Below are 701 nucleotides of genomic sequence, written 5' to 3'. Positions count from 1 at the left end.
AGCAGGTTCACATAGCATTACAAAATAACAGATTCAGCCTAGCAAAACAGTAACAGCAAGTACACTACTTCACGAGCTCGATTAACTCACCACAAGTCATTGCATGATAATATAAGCATAGCATCAGCAACAAGACATGTTTATGAAACTAACCAAGGCAAGAACAAGTTCATAGCATGCAAGGATCAACTACAACAACCTTGACAAAATTGAATAACATGTAAACAATCTACCAGGAAACATTTTATAGCAAAAATAGAGCAAGAAAATGACATGCTAGACTACTCCATAATTGCAAAAAGGGGCATGAATGGATAGACAATAACCAAATGTTCAAAACATCCTTACTGAAGTATCTCAAAATATGCTTGGAACTCTCTGTAGCATCAAGTTTACATGGCATAAAAATAACAGCAGAACAAGGACTGAAATCAGCAACATCACGAATCCTAGTTTGCATGCTTGTTCTAGTCACCACATTGATCACAAAAATACATGGCATACACCCCTGTAAATATGGCATGATGTAGCACGAAACACATGTAGACATCAACCTCATAGGATGCACACATCAATCATGGCAAAAACGACAAATGAGCATGTTCTGTTAACAGACAGCAGGCAACATTACATAACATTCTTGCAATGATGATTCAGGCATCAAGATGGACTGAAATGAACATGGGGCAATGGAATGAAGT

The sequence above is a fragment of the Triticum aestivum genome, chromosome 3B, assembly GCF_018294505.1.
Source record: "Triticum aestivum cultivar Chinese Spring chromosome 3B, IWGSC CS RefSeq v2.1, whole genome shotgun sequence".
Taxonomy (NCBI): domain Eukaryota; kingdom Viridiplantae; phylum Streptophyta; class Magnoliopsida; order Poales; family Poaceae; genus Triticum; species Triticum aestivum.
Note: the sequence above shows the minus strand (reverse complement) of the source record.